We start from the raw sequence: 8071 nt of genomic DNA on the forward strand, positions 1-8071 counted from the left end.
TCGACAATAGTAAGTAGCCAAATGAAGAAAGCTTGACTCATTAGAAAGATAACAAAACATTAAAAATTGGTAGAGGTACCTTAAGGAGAGCCATACTAAGGCGTGAGAGATTAGAAGATCCAACAAAAAATGAGTTATGGACATTTAGCGGTAGACTACCGCGAAAGGATAAAGAGATTAGTGAAGCCTTGAAATCATTGATCGAAGATTTTTGAAAAAATAACACACGTGTTTCTTCTAATCAAAGAGATGTTGTAAGAAGGAGGATTGGTAGCCGAAATTGCGAGCCACATGCGAAACATTTTTTGGACTCAACTCAGACACAATTTTTTGCAAAATTTATTGGTATGTATCCTCAAATTCGAATAATTCAAAGATTTTTTGAGATGGGTAAAATTTTTTATGTGAAAATAAATCACACACGCACAACTTGTTGTTGTAGGATACATATTGAATTTTCTAACCATTTTGATGTTTTTAGGCACATATGCGTAGTTTTGCATTCTCAGTTTGTTTTGCAGGATTGTGGCATAAAAGAGCCACCAAGATCTTCAAGGGAATTCATATCCAACATTTTATGTGAAATAGGGGATGACCAACAATTTTACAAGACATCATGCTTGGATGGTACGTGCTTATTTTGTGGTTCTTTGCAACTTTTATCAACTTGTCAACATATGGATAGTACACATGCAATTGGAAATGAAATAGTAGATTACAAAAAATTCAAGACAGTGACATATGCTCTAAAAGATGGGAAACATGGTAAAAGATGTGATCTAGTTATTGAAAAGATTCCAGTGTATGAGTTCATGAAGATTTTTCGTGAAAAGATTATGTACGAGTATGCAAGGCATACCCATAGAGCTCGATGGTTGGATTTGCAATTCAAGTTGTGAAAGGATACGTTTCCATTGGATACCATTGTTTCGGTTGTAGATTTTGCAGAGAACTACACACTACAACCACAAAATGAGGTGCAAGCAAAGTATTATACATCTCAACAGGTTTCTATATTTGTTCACATAACATTCATGCATTCACCTACAAGTACAGAGGATGACAGGAAGATTTTGAGGGAGTACCATTTTTACATCAGCGATGATCGATCACATTCTACGGAGTTTGTACATGGTTGTTTTCAACTATTTTATGGAGATTTGGCTAACAGAGGCATATCATATCGTCAACACATTATTTGGTCAGACAATTATGCATCTCAATTCAAGAATGCACGGATGTTCTATTGGTTGAGCAGGATGCACAGGTTGTGTAGAATTCAATATATGTGGAATTTCATAGAGGCTGGTCATGGTAAGGGAGAGCACGATGGTGTAGGCGCATGCACTAAAAGAGCCTTGGCTCATGAAGAACTAAAGTACAAAGATGGAGCAATATTGATAGATGCAAAATCCATCGTCCAATGGTGTAACGCTACAATGGGTCCAGGTAAGGAAGGTGAGTCTACAGTTCGTAGATTTTTTTGGTTGATAGATAATACTAACATTGCACCATATCAAGATTGTTGCACACTAATAGGATCTAGTGAGTTACACTCTTTTAGAAGCTCTGATGTAGGTTCATGGAGTATCCACACACGAAAAATGGCATGCTATTGTCCATCATGTGCAGAGAAAAATTGGGATGACTCTGAGTCAACTGAATGGGTGGACAAATGGGATATACGGGTTTTGGACCCAATTGTCACCTATCGTCCCCCACAAGCACTGGAAATGGTAGAGATGGATTCATCTATTGACTTTGACCGCTGGTCAGATTTAGTGCAACCTGGTAATATATATATATATATATATATCTTTGTAATTTCAATATGTAAGTTTATAACTTTTACCCAAGTATTTTTTGAATTAATGACCGCATTTTGTACATTTGTTACTGCAGGCCATGTTTTTGCTATTATTGCACCTGAAGACAATGAAGAAGGGACAGATTATTATTTGTGTCATTATGTTGAAGCCAAACAAAAATTGGATCACTCGGTTATAGATGGTGAAGGTTTAGAGTACTATGTTGGTGCGGTGGTTGTAACAGGCACATGGCTTAGATGATATCCTATGAAGAATCCTAACTTGTGGTTATTCGAGGATTTTCAAACAGAGAGGAAGATTCTTCATTATTCAAACCTTGTTGTCGCATCAAATGTCCACTTGATAAAATATGGTGGAAAACCACATAATAAGATTCTTTAGAAAGTTTGCGAGTCAGACCATGAGGCAATACTTGAGACATTAAAATGTCAAGCAGATCCAGTTGGCTCATTAGATTGAATTGGGAGAGAGAGAAAAAGTGATCAATTGGATCCAAATACAATGTTACAACCTCTTCCCCAAGACTATCACATGACTAAGGTGGACCATATTGTTATGATGTGTAAGTGATGAGATTTAGTTTTGATTTGTTTAGAATATAGATAAATTATTTGAATTTATATTAGATTCTTTAATAGGACCCATTTTTTTAATCTTATCTTAGATTTGTTACTGTGCTAATTCTTCATTTGTAGGTCACCAAAGAAGAGGGCTAATAAAGTTGACGCACAAGTGATAAAGGGTGAGATGCCAAAATCATCTACGAAATGGTATTATCAATTCACATCCTCAATATTTATTAGTGTTCTTTGTTCAAGTACCATTGTATGATAATCATCTTATGCCTGGAATTGCAGAGATTAAATTATGTCAATACTAAGGTTTGTAGCATCAATACTAAGGTTTTTAGCGTCAATTGGTCATGCTAAGTATAGTAGTTGTATCATGAATCCTTCTGAACCAATATGACTAAGATTCTCGGAAGAAGACTAAACCATATCATCTGTCTACTCCCTCTTTATATAAGAGTTTGTGAAACAATGAGAATGAAACATTGATTATTACTCCCCCCTCAATGTAACATTCTCATTGATTGCATTTTGTAAAGTTTTAAATCACTATCAACCTCTATATCATTGTATTCTTCTTATCATCAAATTACACAACAATGAGAATATGAATGATGACTTCTTCACATGAACCTGACAACTATAAATGCTACACCTTAATAAATGTTTGGGCTTGGTCTTTACCATTCGAGCTTATAATACAATACATTGGCTTCATTTTTATTCGGAAGTATTTATTATGTTTGTTCCAAAAGTCATTCTTCATTTGCCAATATGAAAATGCGACTATCATGAAAGGCATAGTCTTATAATTTGTAATTTGTATAATGGTATAAAAGCTTGGTTGTGGGTTTGAATCCATTGCCCCCATGACCCTCCTTCTCATGCATTTATTCTATTTATTCTTCTACCTCCTCCTCCGCTTGGCCATTTTGCAACACCATCTGGATGGAACTCTAGCCTTCCTCAAAACCATTATACATGACCTCTCCTTCTTCAAGATATTCTATAAAAAGTTCCTCAACCCTTGAACCTTTCAAAACCCTAATCTCAATGGAAGGCTTCTAGACCAAAGGAACTAGTAGATCTGGTTCTTTAAGAGAAAGAGACAACAAATCCAATTTTCTAGTGACTAGATGGAAAATTGGGGAAATCATTTCAATTAGTTGTAAATAGAAAGGAATTATAAGTAAACTATATCAATATAATAAGTAACTTAGTAATTATATCAATATAATTTAATTACTAAGGAAATGAATTTATTACTCTAACATATAGTGCATTATTTTGCAGACAAAGGTGTTGAATTTGATGCTTAACAGATTTACATACATGTGTAATAAATAATAAGTGTTGTAGCTTTGGGATCAAAACTATAAAATGAAGGATGTCATACTACATTCACAGAGGTACCAAAATATTTTATTTGATATGGAGACAAAAGAAAATGTGTATTCTTCATAACTACATTTGAGTCTCATGTATTATCATTTTCAGCTATTGACATCAGAGATACCTTTACATCTTCATCATTGTATTGATCAACGAGTCCTTATTGCACTCACTAGTTCTAAGCCAATGACTATATATAATTTTGATTGTAACATGTCGAGTTACAAAAGATTCTAGACTAATGGACTAGTGAGCATGTTAGGAAGACCTCGTTATATACACTGGTCATCTCCCACTTGTTGGCAATTAAAGACAATTAGGGATTTATTTTGTTCCCCTAGTTGGAAAGAGTATATATCTAATGATGTACATTTTACACCTATATGGCATTATTGGGCATATTTTTTGTATAATTTTTTCTATGTATGTCATTTTTTACATATATTTCATGTATGACATTATTAGACATATGCTTATGATGTTTCAAATTATTGATAAATGAATTATATGATATTGTTAGACCTTATGGAATCAACTTTGATTTTTTGTTATCACATTGGTTTGATGCTTGTATTCAATCAATCAACATATTTTCCTTTTAATTCTTCCACATTTGGCATATCCATCTAACAATGAACTTATGATACTCCCATCAAGAAGTGCATGATTGCATGGTTTTATGGTGGATGTCCCTCTCTTTTTTAAATTCCAATTTTATTCATCTACATGAGTAAGGGAGATCAATTCCATTTCTTTCAATTTTATTTAAAGGTCATTAATTTTTTTTCAAACAATGTGATTAAATAAATATTATTCAGCATTTACCTCTATCATCAAGGTTGATTCATTCCTCCTCTTATTTTACCAAATAATTTGGATGAATCACCCATGGCTCCTTACATTTCTTGAAGAAAATTTTCAAAGACTTTGCAACATGTCTTCTCTTCTTCCATATAGTTCATGTTCATTGAAGACATTTGGTCAAACAATATATATGCTTTGTATATTCTCACAACACCAATAGTCATGGTACAATGCTTACAAGATCCATAGTTGAAGAGAAGCTATGTGAAGCTTCTAGAACCACGGACCTATACTTAATTTAGTATTATTGCATCCATGTTACTTATGAAAGTGGAACTTTCACATAGATAAGTAGGGAAACCAAAATTGAAAGCCAAACTTAACATAGAAAAGTAAAGCAAGCCTCAACTATATTCTCATTAAACACTGTGAATTCAAATATCTTTGGCGGAGCATATCTTAGAGCTCGTGCAAGATATGGATGAGGTTCCAGTTCCTACAGGACTGTGTTGCAAAGACCTACAATAACCTCTCTCACTTTTTGGAGATCGCATTCTATTTTCATTCTACAACGCCATCTCGGGTGATGTTGAAACTTGCAGTGTTGGCTAGCACAAAGTTGCCAACTGCCAAATCTCTCTCATCTTTCATCGTGGGATCAAACTGTCTGCTCCATTAGCTCCGGGTGGCTGGGTAAACCCTATCCCCAACCTCATCTTGTCCCCTTCAATGCTTGAACATTCTCAGGCACACTGAACCGGAATGTCCCTAAGGGTCACTAAATGCCACAGGGCTGCAATCTTTGACAAGGCATATCTCAGAGCTCGTGCAAGATATGGATGAGATTCCAATTCCTACAAGACTATGTTGCAAAGACCTAAAATAACCTCTCTCACTTTTTGGAGATCAAATTCCATTTTCATTCTACAATGCCATCTCGGGTGATGCTGAAACTTGCAGTGTTGGCCAGTACAAAGTTGCCAACTGCCAAATCTCTCTCATCTTTCGTCGTGGGATCAAACTGTCTGCTCCATTAGCTCTGGGTGGCCGGGTAAACCCTATCCCCAACCTCGTCTTGTCCCCTTCAGTGCTTGAACGTTCTCAGGCACGCCCAACCGGAATGTCCCTAAGGGTCACTAAATGCCACAGGGCTGCAATCTTTGACGGGGCATATCTCGGAGCTCGTGCGAGATATGGATGAGATTCCAATTCCTACAGGACCATGTTGTAGAGACCAGAGATCAGCCAAGGATAAGGATAGCATAGTAAGAAAATGATTATTTATCTGGTGGATATAAGTCTTTTATATAACAAACCATTTATATGCATAATAAAAGAACTGAATATAGATTTGAGACATATTGATCACCTGCAGTCTCATCATCTTCACAAGTATGCAACTTTTGTTTCACTATTTCATGCGGGTTTATTGAACTTTCTTTATGAGGTCATTTACAGATGGGATGTTCAAAGGTTGAGTTCCTATGGGCTGTCAATACTTTGACTATACTTTAAGTCAACGATTATCAATATGGGAAAAAATGAAACTCGTTGTATTTTGAAGTATTGAGAAGATGGCCTTGCCCTTCCCCAGAAGTTTCAGAAATGGGAGACATTAGGTAAGAGAGTGAAAATGTTACTATCGCTTCAACACACATGACACAATTGGAAATGCAAATTTTGATGGTAATCATTTTGTGATAAGGGAGAGACTAGGGATGATCATTGTTACTATCTCTTTAGTAGTGGATTTTTGTTTTCTCTTGAATTTGGTGGTGGGGGATCAGTGGTAATTCTCCTTGGATATTCCTTCTTATGATGTTAGTGACAAGTGTTGCTCTTTGAAAACACTTGTACAATCTTTTTTAAATTATTAGATAAAAACAAAGAATTGTAAGTATTAAACATGATTAGCCTTTAGTTCCTAGAAGATCTTTATTTCCCCATCAATGCATTTAGAAAGTTAAGTTTTAAGAAGATCATAAATAGAAAAAATTAGAGAAGTGATTTAAACATTTATATTGATTGGAAACATGTGAGTCTTGAGTTTCCTCTGCCTTTTAAAGAACGTTCCTTAGCTAGCATACCTAATTCCACATTCCATAAGAGTGTCATTACGCTAAAGATTTAGGAAACCAATTGCTCTAAGATAAAGCTTCCCAGTCAATAATAATCTAGCCTATTGAGGTACATAATACTTCTCAATTAAACTTCTGTTAATTCAATATTAATTTTGTAATTAACTACAATTTCAGTATCTGTGTACAAGGGGTGACTGAGAAAACTATTTGAGGTCCAATTTGAAAATATATTTATAAGGATCTCGACCAAGGTTCACAACTTCGATGATTAATACATTCATTCAAGCTAGACCCTCACTACAAAAAAATAATATATAAAAAAGGTAGTGAATAACGTCATGTCTAGACCCAAATCAACCAATGAAAGTCAAATCAACATAATATGGAATAACAATATATGCATTGAGTGGGTTGTCATAGAAAAGCTTCAAAATAAAATTCATGTCTAGAATTAAAAGACCTTAAAGAAAATTTATGCTTGTAACAAAAATGGCCATTCAAAATTGAATATGATTACAATATGTGAAATAGCATTACGAGAACTTGTAATGCTCTTGTGAACATTGTGTTAATTCTTGTAAGAATCTCTAAGATGCTTGTTATACTCAAAATTTTGTTGAAATTGAATTAATTTTTATCCTGTCGGTTAATTGGCTTAGGGTGATATATGCTTCTTGGATGGAATAATGAGTTCATGATTAACTCTGTATTAAGATTCATAGCATCTTCTAGTTATTTGCAAAGGAAATTTATAAATTAAGCTAATGTCATATGGCTTGCTTGAGAAAGATGTCCGTGTTCTTATTGATGGGTACTAATGACTGTCCACATTTAGTTCTTCAATATCCTATTTGACAAGCTTTCCATAGACATTTCTTTGCCATACTAAGTATTTTTGAAAACATATTTGAGTAGAAGCACTATAGTAGATACTACATGATGTTTTAACAAATAAAGTAATGGGTTAAAGACTATTATTTCCAAGGTATTATGTCATAGTATTTTAATTTTAATGATCTTAGACTAATGATATTCTTGAAGGTAACTTTGACATGTAGCAAGAAAGACAACCTACAACCAAGGCTATATTGTGCCTACAACCAAAGCCATAAATGCTCATAGCCAAAGCCACTAGTGCACATAGCCAAAGCCATGGATGCTTATAGCCAAAGTTACGAGTGTTCATAGCCAAAGCCATGAGTACATGAAGTCGATGATCACAATTGTTTACAACTATTCACCAGAAACAACTTCTTTGCAATTTTTGAGAAATACTAATAAATTAAAAAATAACATCTACTAGTTGGTAGACATAATGGCAACTCTCTAGCAATTGAATTTAATTTCATACATGGACATATCTAATTTAATGTCATACACGAACATATCTAATTTA

Source organism: Cupressus sempervirens, chromosome 1 (assembly GCF_028749045.1).
Source record: "Cupressus sempervirens isolate cs-2001-9-10 chromosome 1, ASM2874904v1, whole genome shotgun sequence".
Taxonomy (NCBI): Eukaryota; Viridiplantae; Streptophyta; class Pinopsida; order Cupressales; family Cupressaceae; genus Cupressus; species Cupressus sempervirens.